Source organism: Pelophylax lessonae (assembly GCF_965119305.1).
Source record: "Pelophylax lessonae genome assembly, chromosome: 6".
Taxonomy (NCBI): Eukaryota; Metazoa; Chordata; class Amphibia; order Anura; family Ranidae; genus Pelophylax; species Pelophylax lessonae.
Genome location: NC_138773.1, coordinates 86,862,855 through 86,884,688, shown reverse-complemented (window position 1 = coordinate 86,884,688; position 21,834 = coordinate 86,862,855). Strand labels below are relative to the sequence as shown.

Below are 21,834 nucleotides of genomic sequence, written 5' to 3'. Positions count from 1 at the left end.
GCATGGTAAGGTAAGCCATTGATAATGAAAAGTCAGCTGCATAGAAATCATAGGCGATATTGGTAACTATAGCAGTAATTGGTGTAGCGCTTAAAAATGACAATAAAGGTGAACCCCACAGTCCATCAATCTTTAAAGAGTCCACACATATCAACTATGGTGTTATTAGTCCTCCAAGAATATAGTGTGTGATCCCAAAAGCATACAGACACTCCAAACTCCAATAGCCAAGTGCAGAGAAGCCACCACCAAGGGAATAAGATTGGCCTCTTACCACAAAACCATGATCCTCATTACAGGGATCATGATCAGCATATAGTGAAATCCAGAGCCGCAACCAAGTTTCACACTGGCTTCCTTCCTGATCAAGAAAGGTGTATATGGAAAAGAAGGGGAACAACTTCCATAGTGTAACACCATCATGAGATTTTATTAGGTAAAAACAGCAGAATGGCAACTCACATATTAGCTGGAGTAACAAGCGTGTGTAGTGGAGTGTCCTAGACTCGGTAACCCACCGAGAAAATGGCCACCACATCCCCTCGTTGGACACACTCCACAACACACGCTTGTTACTCCAGCTAATATGTGAGTTGCCATTCTGCTGTTTTTACTTAATAAAATCTCTTGATGGTGTTACACTATGGAAGTTGTTCCCCTTCTTTTCCATATACACCTTTCTTGATCAGGAAGGAAGCCAGTGTGAAACTTGGTTGCGGCTCTGGATTTGACTATATGCTGATCATGATCCCTGTAATGAGGATCATGGTTTTGTGGTAAGAGGCCAATCTTATTCCCTTGGTGGTGGCTTCTCTGCACTTGGCTATTGGAGTTTGGAGTGTCTGTATGCTTTTGGGATCACACACTATATTCTTGGAGGACTAATAACACCATAGTTGATATGTGTGGACTCTTTAAAGATTGATGGACTGTGGGGTTCACCTTTATTGTCATTTTTAAGCGCTACACCAATTTGTGATATGGTTTCTCTGATTCAGGGTCAGGTGTTGGCAGCTGTACTGAGTGTTTTTATATTTACATGCTTATTCATTTTTATTCATGCTTATGCGCAGCAAATCTCCCATTTTTTTGATATTGGTAACTAGTCCATTGCCCTCTGCCTCTCTTTTATTAGGCACAACTTTCATTAAAAATGGCCTGATTGTGGTGGTAGAATCCTAGTGGGATAGCAGGCAGGACCTTATTCTATACATTTAAATAACTTAAACTAAAATAAAAGAGACTGACAACACCATTTGGAAAAATAAAGGCCGCGGCCGTTTTAATACTTGTATTAAAATTTTTGTTAAACATAAACTCAATAACTTTAACCCGATCACTGAGATCCAGGTTACCAACAAATTATCATATCAAAAAGCAAATTATCCACACATACTCATCCCAATAACAGGGGATAAAACACCAAAGAAAAAGTCCCTCTTTGCACCACACAAAGATGACCCAACAAGTATAAACTGGCCGCGACAGCCAAGGGGAGGGGAGGGAGGGGAACAAAACTTTCAGCTTGACACGACGTTCTTCCTGAGGTAAGTGTGTGCTTCAGGAGCAGAGCCCCCCTTTAAATAGACCCTGGGCAGGCTCAAAGGCGGGAGAAAACAAGAAAATACCAGTTTAAGTGTTATTCTTCCTAGCTACAGAATAAGCCCCACAGTGATTGGGGCTTATTCTGACCATACACTGGCTAGCCCAACTAAATCTGCCTAGTAACCTATCTGAAATGACTAAAAGGATACCTATTTATTTTCAAAAAGGCCTGCCGCCATCCCATCTAGAAAAAGGGGTTATGAAACCCCTTTTTCTTTACATGGGATAGCAGGCAGGACCTTATTCTATACATTTAAATAACTTAAACTAAAATAAAAGAGACTGACAACACCATTTGGAAAAATAAAGGCCGCGGCCGTTTTAATACTTGTATTAAAATTTTTGTTAAACATAAACTCAATAACTTTAACCCGATCACTGAGATCCAGGTTACCAACAAATTATCATATCAAAAAGCAAATTATCCACCAGACAGGAGGCTTAAGCCCTCCTGTCACAACCCCCACAGCGCGGCCTTCTCAACACATGTACTCAAATTGTTGTTGAGGATATCGAGTCCGATATCGGAGAGGTGAATGTCATCAGACCTGTAAAGCCCGGCGATACCACCTTCCAGCTCAAAATGCCGGAAAGATAGAATGCCTGCAGAGCCTAACCACCTAGCTAAGGCTTTGTTGATCCTCCTCCGCACCTTCTCCAACGGTTTAAGGTGCTGATGTTTGAACCAGACAAGCCGAGGGACAACCTCAGAAAATACAATCCGCATACCAGGGTATGCAGAATGTAAATAAACTAAATCATCCCTTATCCTAAAAACTAGATCTAGTGACCTAAACTTTCCAATGTCATTTCCCCCCAGATGAATGACCATTACATCAGGGGGGGAAAGGACCTTGAGAAGCCTGCTAAGCTCGGGTAACAGTTCAGCCCAACACATGCCCCTCTTACTGAACCATTGGACATGATAGAAGCGTGGATCCAAACCAATGTTCTCCGAGTAAACTCGTCTCCTGGCTCTCGCACGGGCCCAATGAACAAAGGAGTGTCCAACGATCCATACAGAGAGGCAGACAGAACCTAAAAATCAACAACAATTGTTAGGATGAATATATGATACATAAGCATTCGACTTCCATCTACCAATTGCTTTCAAAGCCTGAGCTTTAACCCCCAACCTGGCGGCTTCAGTGGCCGTCCCAATCCTAAAGGAATGTGAAGACAGGTGTAAATGCTCCAGGCCAGCAGATAACAAGCATTTGCGCAGAACGGCATTAAATTGGAATTTTGTCAAAGCTTTACCCGACCGATGAACAAAAAAGGGTCCTACAGCAGACGACCGCACTGCCAAAAAACTGCGCAGCAACAAAACAGGGCACAGTGTAGAATGACGATATTGGTGTAAATTAATCCATTTTCCCACACCTAATTGATCTGTTTTAGAAAAACGCAATAAAATACCGACATCCGCCTCGCGAAGGTCGACGTCGGATAACAACAAGTGTATGAGCTCAGAAATCCGCAAAGCGCCAAAAAACATGACCGAAAACGCCGCTTTAAAAAGTGCAGACTCGTAAGGCGAAAAACAAACGCGCTCGGTTGCCAAACAAAGTTGCTCCAAAATATGGGGAGTGATCGCCTCCCTGCTATCAGGGCGCCAGTTTGCCTTCCGATAGCCTTTTAAAGCCTGTCGAACAGCAAAAAAGGCAGAGCAGGGCGGATGATTTTGCAGTTTAGCGAAAAAGGAAACGCCAGCGAGAAGCTTATTGACATGAGACCATGAATATTCCCTAGAAAACAAAAAATTCAAAAAGGACAAAACTAAACGTTCAGAAAATTGTTCAGGAGATACACCCATAGAACAGAGATGCGCCAACCACAGATCCCAAGCCGATTGATATCCGACTAGGGTAGCTGGGGCCAGAGAATTGGTGATATTAAGCGCAACCAGATCTATACAATGCCCCACAGCCGTGCCGGGTAATGACAACCCACTTGATCCGCGTCTGGAAATAGTCGAAAAAATCTCTCCATCTGCAGACGAGACAAAGAATCTGCCAAATCGTTATCCTTACCAGGCACATAGGCGGCCTTTATCCATATGTTCAGTTTCAAACAACGGGATACAAGGTACCGCAACAGATTCACAACAGGAGGAGATTTAGAAGACAAGCAGTTAATGGCAAACAACACCCCTTTATTATCAGTGCGAAACAAAATGCGCTTATTTCGAAAATGTGAACCCCAAACCTCCAGGGCCACAACAATTGGGAAAAGTTCCAACAGCACGCTGTTGCGAGTGTAACCCAATTGCTTCCATCTCTCAGGCCAAGAGTCAGCACACCAATGAGTCCGCCAAACGGCGGCAAAACCCACCGAGCCCGCTGAGTCCGTGGCGAGACAGAAATCCTGATCGGTGACAAACTCATCTTGCCACACCGCCCTGCCATTAAAATAAATCAAAAACTGCACCCAAACCAGCATATCCTCCTTGACATCTGAGGATAATCGGACGTGCGCAGTAGGTGATTTAAGACCCGAGATAGCAGCATAAAGCTTCCTGGCAAACAACTTACCCAGAGGGATGATCCGAGAAGCAAAAGCCAGTAGCCCCAACAGGGACTGCATCTCCTGTAAAGTAACCTTCTTCTTGCGAATCGTTGCTAACAAACAAGATGTCAGTTTTTCCACCTTTTCTTGGGGCAACCTAAATTCCATTAAAACCGAGTCTATGTGTATACCTAAAAATTGAACCTCAGTAGACGGCCACTCCGTCTTTTCATGCGCCAAGGGGATCCCAAACTGCTCACAAATGTCAAAAAATGTCTCAAGCAAATGCAAGCAATCAGAGGACCCCGCTTTACCCATGAACAAAAAATCGTCCAAATAATGGACGAGACAAGAAGAGCCCGACCTACTGGACACAACCCATTCTAGAAAAGTGGAAAAACACTCAAAGTAAAAACAAGAGAGTGAACAACCCATGGGAAGACACCTATCAAAGAAAAATTGATTCCAAAAGAAAAACCCCAAGGAGTTGAAGGAAGCAGGGTGGACTGGCAGCAAGCGAAAAGCGGATTTAATATCCGTCTTTGCCAGCAATGCCCCCCTTCCCAGACCCCGCAAAACCACCAAGGCATCCTCAAAGGAAGAATATTGCACAGAAGCGTCTTCTTCGCTGATCTCATCATTCAAAGACTCCCCCGGTGGGAATGACAAATGATGGATGAGACGATAAGAATTAGGCTCCCGCTTCTGAACAATGCCAAGAGGAGAAATACGAAAACTGGGAAAAGGAGGAGATTCAAAAGGACCAGCAAACCGACCTGCCTGCAACTCCTTACAAATCTTCTCAGCGACCACATCCTCAAGATAATTAACAGATTTTAAATTGTTTACCAGAGTGCAACCTGCGCCTTTAAAAATGGGCAAAAAGAAACCACAAGCAAAACCCTCAAGTACTAACGTGGCTTTCACCTTGTCGGGGTATTGCAGAAGCCACGGAAGCATTGCGCACAGCTTCACCGGGGTTGTTGCCTTTTGAAAAACCCCCTGCCGGTTGGGAACTCTGCATCTTTTTAAAGCATTTTGCGACTGGGTGGGAGCCCGCACAAAATGCGCATTCGTGTCTATATCTACAATTCCCAGGCCATTTGCATTGGGAGTCGTTATAACTGAAACAGACCCCTTTGCGAAAGGAATGGGAAGGAGTAGGCTGCTGGGCAATAGTAGACGGCTGCCTACCAAAGGATGGCTTCTGAGGTAACAAGAGATCCAGCCAAAGGCTGATATCCTTGACGCCCCATTTCAAATGCTGCTGCACAGCCAGCTTCTGGCGGAAGGCGACATCATAGGAGAACCATGCCGTCCCACCAAAATTTTTATAGGCCTCCAACACAATATCCAAGTGCTGGAAAAGACCAACACACTTGGAAGGATGTTTCTCACAAAGCACAGCCGCATATATGAAAAACGCCTGCAGCCAGTTATAAAAATTCTTTGTCACTGGGCGCCTCCTCTCCTCCTCATCCTTCTTGTCACCCTTGGATACAAATTCCTTAACTGAAGGCAGCAAGGAAAGCATATCAACATACAAACCACTCCAGATTTTCTCCTTCACAGATTCGGATAGGTGAAAACCCAGAGGGGACATTTCACAAGTCAACGCCTCCCTGAGGCATACCTCAGGGAGATTTTGAGTCCTAGCCAGGGTGACAGAAGCAGGAGGATCAGCTACAGGAGAGGCCAAACTAGATGGCGGATTAGTTACCGCGCTAATTCCTAAAAGGCCACTAGATGGCGCCCACACGTCCAGAGGGGAAGAGGTCTGCACCCGAGCGTCAGCAGACGCACTAGATACAGCCAACTCCCCCCCCCCTGCGGGCACCGGGCCACTAGTAATCTGTTGAATTCTGGGGGCAGCAGATATGACCTGCTTAAATTCTCTGAGGAAATCATTCAATACTGCGGACAAAGCAGTAGCCGTGGCCAAATGAGGCACTCCCATCCCCCCTTGTGCATCCCCCCACTCAGCCCGCTGGTCCAACATGGTGGACGGTCGGTCCCGATCCAGGACGTGTTGGCCAGCCAAAGTATGTGGGGGCACCTGAGGAGGAAAAAAGTTAGCCGCCTCACCTGGCCCCGGAACGGGGAGACGAACACTACGCTGCTGCTGCTGCTCCGGAACCGGGATCTGCGACGGGGCCGGGGCCTCGACCAGCCCACCGGCGGGGTACGATGCCGAGCTGGATCGTCCATCCCTCCTGGCGACGAGCGGCTCACTCCGGGAGACGGGCGGCCCCCTCCGAGCGATGGGCGGCTCCCTCCGGGCGACGGACGACTCCCTCCGGGCGACGGACGACTCCCTCCGTTCGAAGGACGGCTCCCTTCGGGCGATGGGCGGCCCTCCGCGGACAACCGGCGTCTCCTTCTCGACGATGGATGCTTCTTTCCTGGCAGCGGGCGGTGAGTAGCGGCGGCGGGGCGCCCTCTTCCTCTTCGCCGGGACGGCATCTTCTCCGCGAGTCTTCGGCGCGCCGCGCCTGCTCCCGACCGAAGGACGATCTTCTTCCGCCGGCTCCGGTGCTGAAATTGACCTCCGACCCTCGGCGGCGACGACATCCGGTCCGCTTCCCGACCCGGTGACGGCTTCCGTGCGCCCGCTTGACCCGAAGACGTCATTTTCTCGGAGACTTGACCCGGTGACGACATCCGCTCCACCACTTGACCCGGCGACGACATCCGCTTCACCGAGGGATTCTCCAGAAGACACCGAAGCTGGGAGACGAACGGCAGCCGGCGGAGGCTCCGCCGAAGAAGATGAAGCAGAAGACATGGCCAAGCAACGCCGGATCCAATCTTCGGAACCCTCCTTTCCGGCCCTCTCGAGCAGCTGGCGGATGAGACTCATCAGGACAGCAGAACTGGAACAAAACTTTCAGCTTGACACGACGTTCTTCCTGAGGTAAGTGTGTGCTTCAGGAGCAGAGCCCCCCTTTAAATAGACCCTGGGCAGGCTCAAAGGCGGGAGAAAACAAGAAAATACCAGTTTAAGTGTTATTCTTCCTAGCTACAGAATAAGCCCCACAGTGATTGGGGCTTATTCTGACCATACACTGGCTAGCCCAACTAAATCTGCCTAGTAACCTATCTGAAATGACTAAAAGGATACCTATTTATTTTCAAAAAGGCCTGCCGCCATCCCATCTAGAAAAAGGGGTTATGAAACCCCTTTTTCTTTACATTTCTGATGAAAATCAACATGTTCAGGTGAAACTAATTATAGATTTAGCAGATTATGTCAAGGTTTATTGTTATTTCTGAACTGCCCTGTATGTAGTAAGGACCCGCCAAAAGCAGCTCTGATATACAAAGGGCAGTAGCCCAATCATGCTCAGGGCTTTTTTTCAGCAGGAACGTGGGGGAGTGCATTTCCAACACCTCTTGTACTGAATGTATGTAATGAGAAGGGGTGGTGGGGTGTGCTGGAGATTCTATTCTAGCAGTGAAAGGGGGGGGGGTCTATTGATGCAGAGTGGGTCTTTTGTTGCTGGGAGAGATCTGTTGTTGAGGGAGGGGTCTAATAATGCTGTTTGGTGGGAGATCTTTTCTTGCTGGCAAGAGTCTATCATTGCTGGGATTGATCTATTGTTATTTGGGGGGGGGGGTATTTTGTTTCTGGTGGGATTTTGGGGGTTAATTGTAACTGAGATTGATTGACAGTTAAAGGAGGGGTCTATTGTTGCTGGCTGATGGGGGGTCAGTTTATGCTGGCTGCTAGATTAGATCTGTTGATGCTGGAGGAGTATTTTACTTGGGGAGTCTTTTTTGTTGTGGAAAATTTGTTGTTTCTTGGGGGTATATTGTGCTGGTTGCAGTGAATCTATTTTACTGCTTTCAATGTTTTTGAAGTTGTCTTTTAATTAACAAATTCCAAACAAATTACTCAGCGCGACAAAATTATATTCAGTATTCAGTTCTGTATCCTTTAAATAGGGGGAGGAGTGGGCGGTGGGTGGGTGGTGGAACCAATGGACGGTGCTCAGAGGTGGGTTGAGAAAAGGAGTGACTTGGAAGGGGGTGAGTATCTGCACCTATTCTCTGAGAACAAAAGTCCTGATCATGCTTCATGTTTCTGCAAGCATACTAGTGGAACATTAATAATGACTGATTGTCCTGGGTTACTCTGTACATTTCTTGTTGTATTATTAAACATCTCCAGGTGCTATTTTATATCTTCTTTAGGAGGCAGTGGCTTTATTCACATCAAACAGTTTGTAAAAGTAGCAGTGGCAACATTGGTAGAAGACTGGGAAATGGGCGAAATGGCTCATGTTGAATAGTTGATATGATATATTCTATTTATGGTCTAGCTGTCCTTTAGCTGTAATGTCAAGAATAGCTCAGACCAAGTGTAACATGTACAAAACCCCTCAATCCAACATATTGAAGTCAGCCACAAAATGGTCTTGAAGTTAAGCAGATCCTGATGTTTATTCATCGTTTCCGATCCCCGAGGAGGTTTTGTCAGGAGTCACCAGTGAATCTTGGCATTGGCTCCTCAGGGAACTCAAGGCTCAGATATACATCTCTGTCTGTTTACATTTAATATCGCTGTGTGGTTGCCCTTCACTCTATAGAATGTCTGCTTCATCATACAAGACTAGGAGAACTACTAATATGACTGCAGAACGGATGGTGACTTGTGGAATTGTGTTTTTTGACAGTCTATATATTTATATTACTTATAAAATATATGTTTTCAATACTTTTTTAACAGTGGCATTTTAAAGATTTCCTAAATACAGTATATTTGTTTTTTCCTTTGCCTATTTAATTTCAATGTGCTGCATCCTTTGGCGCCCATTCACTTATTCCCCTTGCTGATTGCCTTGGGTGATCTGTTGACAGACAGGGCACCAATGTCGACAAGCAAAATGACTGCTAAAATCTCACAGACTTGATTGTAACTATCAATTATGCATTGCCTGAGGAGTATAATAATAATAAAATAAATAAATGTAATATTCCCCAAACATTTTCTGCAGGATGTACAGTACATTCCTGCTGCATGTGTTTAATATACAGTGCTTGATTCACCTGCAGCAAATGCTTGGTAAATGTCTAAGTGTATAACCACAAAACATGATTATAAATGTGGTTTATGCTTATTTTATAAATAATTAGGATATTTCTCTGTCTGGTCTTAGGTTATATTGCAACTTTTGTAGCATTAGTATGCAATTTAATATTCCCAAAACATTTACTGCAGGATGTACAGTATATTCCTGCTGCGTTTGTTTAATTTACAGTGTGTGATTCAACTGCAGTGACTGTTTGATAAATGTCTAAATGTCTAAGTGTCTAAGTGTATTAACCACAAAAAAATTATTATAAATGTGGTTTATGCTTATTTTATACATAATTAGGATATTTCCCTGGCTGGTCTTAGGTTACATGGCACCACGTGTAGCATTATTATGCAACCTTTCTTTTTTAATTAAAAAGTAAAAAAAAAAAAAAAAGAAATGTATGTCCCCCAAATTAGGATTAGTGTTTTTTGGAAGCACCTGAAAAACCTTCCCTTGCCCCAATATGTCTACCTTCAGCTCTGGCCTAGACTTTGCTTTTATTAAAGCTGTACTAAGCTGGGAGCTACTAAAGATCGTGCAGTGGGCTTTACTCCAATCATCTCTCATGGTCCACAGTTAGAGGATGAACATCTTTATTGGTCACTCCTCTCATGGTCACCTGTAAGAGAATGAACATCTTTACTGGTCACTCCTCCCATGATCATCTATAAGGGGAAGAACATCTTTTTCTGGTCACTTCTATCATGGTCATCTGTAAGAGGATGACCCTAGGTCACATGTGTCAAACACAAGGCCCGTGGGCCAAATCCGGCCCTCCAGGCCATTTCATGTGGCCCTCACACCTTTCCTGCAGCTGCAGGAGAGCTCAAGCCCCTGTACTTTTTGCTTTCCAGCAATGCCTACACCTTCTTCCCAGCAGCTACACAAGATAAGGGGGGTTCCCTGTGATGTAAGGAAGGGTGAGGGACTCAACTTCTGATGGTGGTGAGGCTCTTAACATCTTATGTAAGGGTAGGGGATGCTCTGGACATCTAGTCTAACAGATACAACCGGCCCTTTTAAAGGCAATCATAATGCTGATGCGGCCCGCAATTTTAATTCAGTTTGACACCCCTGCCCTAGGTCATTGTAAACAATAGCTGAGGTACAGTATGCATGCTACTGATTTTTTTTACCCAGGTGTCATAGATTTAGGCCACTCCTGGAAATGTATAGAACGTATCAAATCATGGAAATCAGGAGCAATGTGAGGTTAGTATTGACTAAGGCAATGCTTGTAAAAGAGATAGCCCACTGATGCCTCCTTCTAAGTCATCACTGATTTGCTAGTGTGGGCAATGGCAAGCTGAAGGTCTTAATGCTTAGTGAGAAACGTGTCCTATGTGGCCCCTGGACAACACTACATGGTAGAAATGACTCTGATAGGAATATATTTTTTCTTATGTATGATGAAGAATCACACACAGATCATTGTATTTCCTTCATTAGTCACCAGGGAACTGTACATCTGCAAACTGGGGCCTGTTTATCTGCAATTTAACCAAATTCATGGTACACTTCCTAATTAATGCTTTGATCCATGCCTGGTGTTCTGGACAAATATCCTATTTAATAAGGAAGTCAGGTATGAGAATGCTGTTACAGCATAATTTCCCCCTAGTCAAGTCGATCATGTGGCTTCCTGTGTATTTTTAACTTTCATTGTCTTTTTCAGTTTTAAGACCGAACAACAGAATGGCAAGCATAGAGTATGGAGTGCATTTTGCTAAATAGTTTTAATAAACAAGTACTGGAACATAGCTACACAGTCTTGTTGCTTCGGGCCAAATTTTATTACAGCATGAATATTTTAGATGTAATATAAACACCAATAACGTCATGTTTATACAATATTCGTGATGCTTAACAACGATCCAGGAAAGCAGTCTTTAAAGCCAAACACACCATAAGTGCGGGTTTGACACTTTAAAGTGCTACCAGCGATTATGTAATATCTCCCTTATAGCCCATAAGCCTATATATGCATTTACTGAAAAACTGCAAAACAGAGCCTATCAAAAAACAAATATTAGAGCTACTGTTGTTAGCTTGCTCTTCAAAAGCTTAGCACCTTCTCCGTTGCTTTCCTACATAACAATTAGACCAGGGTTTCTCAACCAGGGTTATGTGGAACCCTAGGGTTCCTCCAGAGGTTGCTAGGGGTTCCTTGAGCAATGGGCAATTTCTGCCTCTCAGATAAGTTTCCAAAGACACCATTGTTCCTTTTAGCTATCTGTAAGGGGGTAATTCTTCCCAATGATGACAAGAGTAAGGAGCATTCTTCCCACTGGCTGCCATACTAATGTGTCATGAGTTGTAGATTTTATATTTTTAGCAGGGGTTCTCCGAGACCAGAAATCTATTAGGCATAAAGGAGGTTTTTTTTTTTTTTACTGGTCAATGCAGCCTATAGTTTCCAATGTATAGTTGAGTAAAAAAAAATACAGAAATCTGAGTTGCTGGTCAGTATTTTACATGTGTACACAATATAAAAGGTTAAAATTCCACTCTGAGAGCTAAAATCTACTTTACATGTGTATGTGCATACGAGCAAATACTCATAAAATAAACACAAGAAATTTTGTCAAGGAGTACTGTGTTCAAATATCAGTAATTTGTGCAAGTATACAACTTTTCTAACTCTATTATGATGGGTTCCCGTAATTTAAAACAGAAGGTTAGGCGAAACAATTATTACTTAAATACTCAAGATGTGCATTCTTACTTGGGCCTTTGTCTATGTCGTCTCGTCAGATCTGTGCAGTAATCCAGCATGAAACAGTTCCTTCACTAGGCTTCCGTGTGGGAACTTCCTGTAATAAAGACTGGTCTCTGCAGTCACTCTCTCCATGTGCAGGGTGACTGGTCTTGTATCCCTCCCCCTGTAGTTTTCTGCAGACAATACGTACTGGGTGGTCCTGTTGTGTCCCTCCTTAGGTTCAGCTTTTGCACATCACATGTGCAGCTCAGAGATAATGTCAGAGGGTAACAAGGTAATATCCTGGTTTTCAAAGGCCTTTGGTTTATTTTTGTGGATGTTGAAAAAAAAAAAAAAAAAATAACTAAATATATATATATAATCAAAATATGGAGATGCAATCTCAATAATTGTAAGTTTCTTTGTTTCTTTACTTTGTGTCTTCATGCATTTGTAGACAGGTGTGCATTTAGTGACTGCGCTACGTCTGCCCTTGTTATGTGCAAGAGCTGGGAGTGTCTCTGAGTTCTGCAGGAAGTTCTGGGAGCCACCAGTACCCTCGGACCTCTGGCCATATACAGAACTGTATACTGTAGAGGCTTTGTATATGCAGCAGACTCTTTAACATTGTGAGTGTAATTCTTTTTTTTTTAACATTAAAACTAGGGATCGACCAATTATCGGCAAAGCTGATATATCGAGGGCCGATCTGCACTTTCCCCGATGTATCGGAATCGGCCACTGAGGTTACCGATATTGCTGATATTTCAGCAAAGTCCTTCTACAGGAGTGATGCTTGCAGCTAGAGGCATCACCCCGGTACCGGCGTCTATAGCCGACAGTCGGCTGTCTTGTAATGACAACCGATGCGGCTGAGAAGCGGCTCGGCTGTCATTACAAGGAGCGGGAGGGGATGTCCCCCCCACCACCTTCTGTGGCTCGCCCAAGTCTACCGTCCCACTGGAAAACCCGGGCATCCTACCTGCACGGCCGCCGAAGACCCGATCAAAGCTGCATTCGGCTCTGATGCTATTGAAGTTCATGTGTGTGTAAAGGCAGGTGTCCCAATAATTTTGACAATATAGTGTAAATATATTTCCATAGTTATTATTTTTTTCCCATGAGTTGAAGTATATTATTGTATTGACACAGGAATTTACGACATGAAAATATTCTATTGTCAAAATAAGACCTCCAGCAGCCTAGGCATTTGGTCACATGATCTCTGTTGAAGGGGAGATGCAGCATGATCTGATCCCTCCCTTCAGCAGAAATTACATAAACAGATCACAACCAAGCCAACATGGAATTTGGAAGTAGTAGTTCTACAGCCAAAGAAGTTTTTTTCAAGCCTTTTGTTACCCATTCAAAAAGAAAACACAATTTAAGTATTGATTTATTGCACTTATTTTATTTGTATTTCTTATGGTATGAATTATTATTCTTCATATATTTATTTATGAAATATTTATTTGTGGGTAGCTTTTTTTACCTTTTGGCAGGCAGAATTACTTAGCACTGATTTTGATTACAATTCTGCTTTAACATGTTAAAAATGATGTGTATGATATTATAAAATTGTAGTTTACTCTTCATTAATTTTGTTGCTTTTATGCTATTTTGAATTATTGTTTACATTTCTTTTGATTTTTAATCTTAATTTGTCCCAAATTCTTTTGTTTTTCAGCTCAAACTTTATGTACCAAGTTAATGAAGACAAGTCCCTGAATTTCTTACAAAATTGGAACATCGTTGTGCTCTGTTCATTGTTTGCCATCAGCGACTTTGTGAATTTCTACAGTCTGAGCTTTCCACTTTAACGGTAAGTGGGGTTTCCTTAGGTCCCATTGCTCAGGGAGCTAAAAAATGCCATGAAGATTTAATTATCCTCTTTTGTTTCTCTTCTTCCTTTTACCCATCGTTTAGGATTTTTTTGTTAATTAAATATAAATCTTGGTTCTGGGAATTAACAGACATCATTTATTCATGGGTTACTTACATTTAAATTGGCTTTCCGACCTGACCCTCATTTCGAGTCTCTGATGGCTCTGAAAAATCTGTGTTTTGGGACATTAGAATCATTTGATTTTGAGGCAATGGAAATTTGATGGTTTTATACTAAAATTATGTGTCTCCAGTTACCATTTCTTTACTATCTGCAGGGCTTTGAAAGTGAAGCTTTATTTTCCACTGAGCCTTAGTAGTTGTCATGGAAATTGCAAAACCAGTGATAAGTAGAGGCTGCTGGAATAAGGCCTAATATTCGCCTCTCTTGTTTAGGACTGGATGGACCATTGGAGGGTGTGATGGAAGTTAGACACTTCATCTTAGATAAATATAATACGTTTTGGATGGAATTCATAGCTTTGTTTAAACTTCCACTCCAGTCAGACATGAACATTTTGCATTTGAACTCAGTCACCTACTGAGAGAATATCATTTTCTCCCTGCCACTCATCTTCTGCTCCTGGTCTTCTTACTCAATAATTCCTATTATTTATAAAAATTGATCTGAAATGGAATCTACACCAATGCAGGTCCCCAATGGTCCAGATGCAAATTTAAACAGTTCAATGGATTGAATAAAAATTTAGTGTAGGGGCTTGCATAGATGGAAGAATTCAGTGTGCTTTCAGGTGCATGCATCTTGCTTTTGAAATCAGTTTGAGATGCTCCTGAATTACATTTGAATTCTTGCACAGGTGTTTTGACCTTCATTAGGCTTCCTTGTAAGCTGTATCAGACTGCTTTAGTATTAATTGCATGTAGAGTTTGGCCCCTCTCACGTGGGCGATCCTGTCATTTTTTTAGGCGGACCTGATCGAATGCTCCATGCATCCCTATGGGGCAGCGGGTGTCAGCGGAGACATCTCACAGAATGACCTGTAGAAGGAAAGATTATTTGCTTATCTCTGCCTCTGTCTGTTCCTCTGGTCTGTGCCCTCTTGCAAAGTAATGGTCTGTTCACATTCTACACTTTGGGTAGTTTGACACTTTGGGTAGGTTGGATTTCTGGTCCCCTGATGTGATTGTGGTCCCTTCATGTGATGATTTGGACAGCTCAGTAAATTATTTTTTACTACAGTAGTGAATTTTTTCTTTTGGTTTTGCATAGAGTGGATTTTTATTACAAACCTGGGGCTCTGTTGAAGGGATTTCTCAATTGCAGTCACAGTGACAACAGTTTTTTTTTATTTATATATATATATATTTTTTTTTTTTTGGGTGTAAAGATCTGAGATTACAGACAGGGCACATAAGATGTACCTCAATGGTGCAATTTAAAGAACGCAAGCATTGTTTGTTAAAGTACTATAGATGTAAACATAATCACGGAAATATCATATAAGCTTTAGCATGATAACATCACCTGGAAGGTCTTTTCTAATCATTAGCTTTAATGAATATAACAGCTGGTGATACGGAAATAAAGGTCCTTGTTTGCGCTCTTTGTATTATGCAGTGACAACACATTTCCCCATCTCCCACTATCTTCTGCCTCTAAATCACCCTGTAAGGGGCTCTACCAAAGGAACCTTTAACCTGCTGCGTTGACGCACATTATCCAAGAATATTCCACTGTTGTCACAATTGCAGCCAGCAACAACTAGGAAATATGCCCTGTGAAAAAACACATGCATGGTGTTATCACTGTAGTGCATGTGAACAAGGGCAGGCTATAAAGAGGCTGCAGGACATCAGCAGCATTGGAATATAACACAGAATAAAAAAGGCTTCTCCCCCTCCAGTACTCTAAGATCCACAGCATTTTTCTACCTATTTGACATTAGTAATAATTACAAAAGTAAACTACTCTTGCATTGCCCTACCCCCTCCAGACTGTCCATTTACTCTAGGGGACAAGATTTAAGGTGTAATATATTCCTCACCCCTTGTTCTGGTAGGCTCTGGCACTCTTCTCTGCTTTGGCTTGGCCTTCGTAATCCTCAAGTACAATGCAGGACTTTTCGCCTTGCATTGTACTCAGGGCTTTTTTTCCCCAGAAAATAGGTACAGGAACTCAACCACGACCCCCCAAAACCCTCCTCCCCACACACACGTACCCTCCAAACCGCATCAAATAATGGGTGTGGTCGAATTTCACTAACAGTGAGAGTTTGGAAGAGGTTACACACAGTGCAGAGTTCGGGGGTGTACTGCATGCAGAGTGCAGAGTTCAGCCTTCTTCCACAGCTGCTTACCTCTGCATTCCCCATCCACATCTCACTTTCACCCCCCTTCAGCTCTGACCTCTGCATGCAACCCCCGCTCCACTGCCCCCATCTTCTACTCACCTCCTTAAAAGCTCCAGTATCTTCTACATGTCATAGATTTGTTGATGTATTAAGCTGAAGCATCAATCTCTTGTACCTCCTCGCATACTGTAGTTGGATCTGCCTCTTTCACTTTTAGGAAGATCATCCAGTGGGGGTGACGGCATCTGCACTGCACCCCAGGAACCTGCATCTCTCTTGTCCCCATCCTGATATCAGCTATTAGGAGACAAGCTGTCACGTGTAAACAGAGATGCTGGATTTCTGTGTTTAAAAGAGATAGTGGTAAGCAGGGAGCCAAGGGCCTGAGCCAGAGGTGGTGGAACTGAGTTCCACCAAGTTCCAGCTGAAAAAAAGCCCTGATTGTACTTGATGACATTATTGTGTGACTGCCTGCAGCACTTGATAGAAGAGACCTTGGAGGACCAGTCACACAAATAGAGGGAGCCTGTGGGAGCGAGGAGGAGGGCAAGTATTACACCTTTTTCCTCATCCCCTAGAGGCCACAACAAGCATTTAATCCTTGCAGTGCAAGGAAGCCCCACTGCAAGGGTAGGTTTTATGATTCCCAGAGTTGAGGATTAACACATCTGTCAGTGCCCACAAGCCCTACACCAATCTTTCAGCAATTTGTCAGCAGAATTTCCTATGCTTTTCCTATCTCAGTTAAAGCACATTGTCAATATGGCTTCTGTGACCTCACCCTTTTATATTGAGGGGGCTTATCCAAAAAACCCATTATTGGCCATTGTAAGCCAGATGACCTACGTTTAAGGACCAGGCAGTGCATTGTAGTCATAAAGTATTGAGTCTGGCGAATCTCCACATTAGTTTCCCAGGAGTGCGGATTTTGAGCCTGCTGGATCAGCCACAAAACCATGTTAGTGATGAATCGAAACCTTATCCCTACTGATCATCAATGTCACTGGGAATGTAAGTAAAGGTAAATGCAAAATATAAGTTTCCGCCAGAACAGAAATAGAAGGGAAATGATACAATGGGGACACTTGTTCCGTTGACTACTGTCTGGGTAAGGATTTACCCCACGTTGAAAAGATAGCCTCTCAATTATTGTTGAATCTACAAGACAAGAAGTGAGGGGAAAATCTCCCTAGAAGATGGCAAAAAAAACTGACAGATGTTGTAACTTTTCCCGATTCTTACTCCAAATTGAAAAAAACAGGTTTTGACTTTAGATATCCTTTAACTAGAACACTTTTTATTCACTAAGCTAAGCTAATTTTTTCTGCAAAATGAACATGTTCTACTTTTTTAGTCAGTCACCTCCAGTCTTTCATTGGTTTCCCTAAGCATAGACATGACAGTTTGATTTAGGCCTCTTTCACACTGATGCTGTCTGTTCAGTCTCAGCGGGGAATACTTGACAAACCCCCTGTTAAGTCAGATCAGAAAGGTACAAATGTCACATTTGTATTTCATGGAAAAAAAAAGGACCCATGTAATCCATATGGATGGGCAGATGTAAGCATGTAATGCACAGCCCAATGCCTAGGTCAGGAAATATAGCTGGCAGGTGTTTTTTTCTGCCTGTAGCTGTCCCTGTTCCCCTAAGGCAAGCAGGCCTACTTGTACTTGGTTACCCCCAGGTCTTAAAGCAAAATGCTATAGTTCCTGGACTTGTACAACCAGGATTGTGACAAGGAAGGGGGCCTGTAGTCTCAAGGATGGTCAGGCACTAGACAATGGCTGGTAGGGGAATCCTGACACAGTCCATTGTCAGGACAGGGAGTGAACAAGCATAGTCCGAAAACAATTCTGTGGTTAGGGCTGGTAGGAGTAAGGCAGAGGCGTAACTAGAACCTTCAGGGCCCTGGTGCAAGAAACCATGAAAGGCATCGAACTTCCCTTCAAGCCTGGGGCTCTTACCACTGATCCTGGGGCCCTTTACTCACATTGCGGGACCCTTTCACAAGTTTTGCAGTAGGCCCCCTTCCTGCCATCTTAGGGCCTCCCCACGGTGGTGGAATGCCAAGGCCCAGTCGCAAGTGTGACCTTTGCGATCCTAAAAGTTCACCCACTGGTGTCAGTAGGTTTTATTTTTTGGTATTTTAACTGTATTATATTTTTATCATTTTATTTAATTTTTTAACAATATCACTGACTATGACTTTGTCCAATCAGAAAAGGAAGGAGCTGGTAAATTACATATTTACTGACCCCTTCCTGGTTCTCTATTGTGACACATCCCCTGCAGCAGTCGGAAGGAGAGGGGAGGGACCAGGGGAGCACACAGGGGCCCAGAGAAGACAGAACACAAGTGAACTGGATAGGAGGAGTGGCGGAGGCAGCATACAGAGGAACCAATCTCCACCATTCTCCTCCTGCAGCTTTAGGAGGAATAAGGAGGACAGTGATTTCTCGACATGCTGCCCCGACCACCCCTCCTATCCAGGTATACAGGGGAGCCACACAGGCCCCCTGGAACATGGGGCCCGGTTGCAATTGCAACCCCAGCAACCCCTGTAGTTACGCCCCTGGAATAAGGGTAGTTCAGTTAACAATCCAAGGTCAAGTTCAGTAGTTTGGGTCAGAATCTGGGAAGAGTTGTTACCCTGCAACTGATGGGAACAGCTAGATGCCTGAGAAGACTCATTAACCTTCAGATGACAGGAGAAGCTGGAAGGCTGCCTAACAAAGGAGACTTGCATTTGCCCATATCTGCCCACCTCCAGTCCATTCAGTAAAAATGGTCCCTAATGCACGGGATCTGGCAATGGCAGATGTAGGCAGAATCCACTCACATCTACTCACCCATAGGGATGTCTTGCTGTCAGTTTTGATCAGTGTAATCATGGGTCAAAAAAACAGACAGGTCCGCTCGTGTGTAAGGGTCCTTACCCTTCTTACAGTCACATCTACATTTTATTTATTTTATTTATTTATTTTTTGTGCAAAAAATCATTTTGTTCTCAGTGAAGCTTCACATACCTATGTTATTTAGTGCTGGCTGGTAATTTGTGTTGCTGTCTCTTTTTTTAATGCAGCATGTCCTTTTTATTTTTTGCATCAGCGGAGAAGAGACATGAACAATGAATTACAATGAAACCAACTTTAAACATGCCCACAGCGTGTTTGAAGTGCCTTTAATTACTTTACTTTGTGCTTTGACCATATGAGCACCTATCAAATGCAAATCATCTAAAACACAAGATAAAACATAAGCTTGATGAAATGCAGGTGAAGGCATTTAGCTGCAACAAGGGAGAACAGATGCATTATAAGAGAAGTTGGGCTTATGATGTTCTGTTTGATTAATGCCAGTGTGTATATAACCTAACTGAGAAGCATTTCCCAAGGAAGAGATTGGCTCGGGTTTTGATTTAGCTGTGTCTGATGCTCTATCAATACTAAAAAAAATTGCAGCGCTTCTAAAAATCATACAGCAAGCTTTTAGCTAACACAAAGCAGAAGTGCTCTGGTCAAATCCGTTATTTTCCTAGGCAGAGGGTTTATGAAATAACCATAGCGATATTACATTGCAAATTGCCTTATATTCCCTGTAATTTCACCAGACACTTGTCTGCGGGGCCGCACTCGGAATGCTGCATGACTTAGCTATTTTATCTCATTTGGGTTTTATTACATTCCGTAAGTAACTAACAGGCCTTTTCCTCCTCTCTCCCGGAGGTGGCTACTCTGGCAGAAGCACTGTAAATTACTTAGTCCAGTGCAAGATTATTGTCATAGGAAGGGTTGTAAAACTGATACAACAAATTAAGAAAAATTCATGTTGGCAGCACTCTTATAGAAAGTGAAGGGACCGATGCATGGCTTCTCTGCCAATTTTCCGTGATACGGGCCCACAGATGAGTTGGACACCAGCAAAACAGGCTGTTCCCTCAGCTGCTGCCAGCAAAGCTTTAGAAGGATATTGAGCAGCAATTTATCATAGGCTGCAGCTTAAACTGGGTGACTGGCAGCCATTGTATTATAAGCAATCCAATCAGAGAGAGAGTTGTTAGGGGACCCTCTCTGTCGCCAATGTATTGCTGTATGCGACCCCTGTGTTTACTGTGCGTTTAACTACATTTACCACTGCGTCATCAATTTAGCCTGTTGACAAAAAAAAATTTCCCTCTGGGTGATCTATGTACATTGCAAGGTTTTTAACAAACTTTGTTGCAGATTCCTACCTTTTGTTATTCTGAAGAAATCATTGTTTGTTCCTCTGTGCCTCTGGGCTGAGTGGGTCAAATGGGAGTGGTTTCATAATTATCTATCAGCTGTGGCAGCTGCAGAGCTCTAATGAGGAAATCTGCATGCCTTTAGACATGTTCCTATTGGGAGTATCTCACCAAAAATTATATTTTTGTTGCAGGGGATGCCAGAAATCTGACTTGCATCTTAGGCAGACTTCTGGGAAAATCAGGGAGCCAATCACACAAGCAGGAAATTATGTTTCTGGGGTGTGGTCAGTATACATTCTGTGTACAGAACAGCTCCAGGTAGCCATATTGCATTGCATTTTCAGAAAGATACAACAGCTGCAGATTGAAAAGGAAAGATCATTTTTATTAACATTCAATTACAATATGATTTGTGTCACAATTGTATACGCTATATTGTTTTCTTCTTTGTTTTGCTATTTTTTTACCCACTGAAGTGGAGTTACCCCATTAAGTATGGACCACCTGATCTTCTGCAACACAGTGCACTAAATTTAGTTTTAGTTGCAGAGCATCTAATCTTGACCTCTAGGTGCCTGCAATGTATACCTGCATCAGCTTGTTTATACAGAGTCTCTTTAAACTCAGATCTTCACTTGAGTAAGTATTAGATTCTCTCTTACCAGCTGTATATTTGAAAAACCTCTTTTCTATCTTAGGCTTCATGCACTCCGGGGCTTTTATAAATGCTTTTTTTCTGCCAGGTGAAAAGCAGCTTCAAAAACTCATCTAAGCTGTGTTTTTGCAATTGCTTTTAGGTGCAAGAGCTTGAGCATTTATTTATTTCATTGGTCATAACATAAATTTATTCTGCCCATTGAAATAAAAAATGTGCCTAGCACTTACCGTATATACTCGAGTATAAGCCGACCCGAATATAAGCTGAGGCACTTAATTTTACCACAAAAAAGTGGGAAAACGTATTGACTTGAGTATAAGCCTAGGTGGGAAATGCAGCAGCTACTGGACTGAAACTGGACCACCACAAGACACAAAACAGGGGCTGTGGGCATGGTACAGGAGATGGATCAGGCATGGCACAGGAGATGGCACAGGCATGGCACAGGTCATGGTACAGGCATGGCACAGGTAATGGTATAGGCATGGCACAGGGCATGGTACAGGCATGGCACAGATGATGGTATAGGCATGGCACAGGTGATGGTATAGGCATGGCACAGGTGATGGTATAGGCATGGCACAGGTCATGGTACAGGTGTTGGTATAGGCATGGCACAGGTGATGGTATAGGCATTTCACAGTAGGTAAAGGCATGGCACAGTAGGTATAGGCATGGCACAGTAGGTACAGGCATGGCACAGTAGGTATAGGCATGGCACAATAGGTACAGGCATGGCACAGTAGGTACAGGCATGGCACAGGAGATTGCTGCGGGCATGGTACAGGAGAATGTCCTGTACCATACCCGCAGCACTGCATGAGGAAATGCAGGGGCCGCGGAGGAGTCTCACTTATCTGTC

General features: G+C 43.4%; 1 protein-coding gene across 4 annotated transcripts in view; it reads left to right on the top strand.

Moving 5' to 3' along the window:
• ELFN1 (extracellular leucine rich repeat and fibronectin type III domain containing 1) overlaps positions 1–21,834 on the top strand; it is an 895,638-nt gene that overhangs the window by 655,602 nt on the left and 218,202 nt on the right. For all 4 annotated transcript variants that reach the window (XM_082260827.1, XM_082260824.1, XM_082260825.1 and 1 more), the window contains exon 5: positions 13,580–13,714. The gene's annotated coding sequence lies outside the window, so the exon portion shown is untranslated. The remainder of the gene's footprint in view (positions 1–13,579; positions 13,715–21,834) is intronic.